The sequence below is a fragment of the Aptenodytes forsteri genome, unplaced genomic scaffold (genome assembly GCF_000699145.1).
Source record: "Aptenodytes forsteri isolate BGI_AS27 unplaced genomic scaffold, ASM69914v1 Scaffold57, whole genome shotgun sequence".
NCBI classification, from domain to species: domain Eukaryota; kingdom Metazoa; phylum Chordata; class Aves; order Sphenisciformes; family Spheniscidae; genus Aptenodytes; species Aptenodytes forsteri.
The window spans coordinates 1,644,589-1,645,680 of NW_008796220.1; positions in this window are offsets into that span (position 1 = coordinate 1,644,589).

Below are 1,092 nucleotides of genomic sequence, written 5' to 3' on the forward strand. Positions count from 1 at the left end.
AGAAAAGGGATTAAAAAAAAAAAAAAAAAAAAAGAAGAGTTTCATTAAGTTTAAGTGGCCTGATTCTGCTCTTATTAAAGTCAGGATAACTTTTTTATTTACTTCAGAAGGAATACCATTGACGGAGTCCATCAAATTAATTTTAATCTAGATTTGTATATACATATATATATATTCAGAAAATTTTTCTGAGCTAAGAAGTTTATAGAACAATCCGATCACCTGACATTTGTTTCATGAATGCACAAATACCTCCATGTCAAATGCAACTATTGCAAGGAACATCTGTCCAGAAATAGGCAGCATACTCTGCTTCTTTTTTTACCTTAAAGGAGCTATATTATTTCCATTTGGAAATGTTTTCAAAAAATCATTTTTCTACATGTTTTTGTTCTTAAGGAATAAAAATAAATTGATGATCATGCTTTTAAAAAAAGCTTATGCTTTAAAAAAAAAATGAATACTTTTATAGAAAATTGTTCTGTTTGGAGTGCCCAGGTTTCCATTGGAAGAGATCTAAAATGTGCGTGGAAGAAAAATAGAAAGCCTGTAGACAAAATAATCCAGTGGGGAAAAGAAATGCCACTTATTTCAGTCCCTGTAAAAAATGTTCTCATTGCTACTCTTACTTATTTGCCATTTACAGTAGTTTAGAAACAGTTAGGGATAAAAATATTTTGTCTCCTGAATGTACCAGTGCTCTCCAAGTTAGCGGCAAGTAGAGCTTTTTAGCAGATAATGCGGCTCCATTAATAGGATGCATTTGGTCCCGCAGTCTGCTTTAGGATGTGAAGAGCTCTACCGTGTTCAATATCACTGCTAGTTTTGGCATCTCTTCTTTGTGGCACATTGTACAAACCAGACTCGCCCCTAGATGGAGGAAACTATTTAGCAGCAATTGGATCTGTCAGGGTCTCCAGCCCAGGCAACTGCACCGCGTTGGCAGTGGTGCCGGATTCAAGGGGCAGCTAAATAGACAAGCTATGAGAGTGGCAGTGAAATCCTGGCCGGGGAGGTCAAGGAAAATCGCTCCTGGACTTCACTTGTTTTAGGCATTTAGCCCAGGTCTTTTGTGTTTTTCTAGTCTATTTA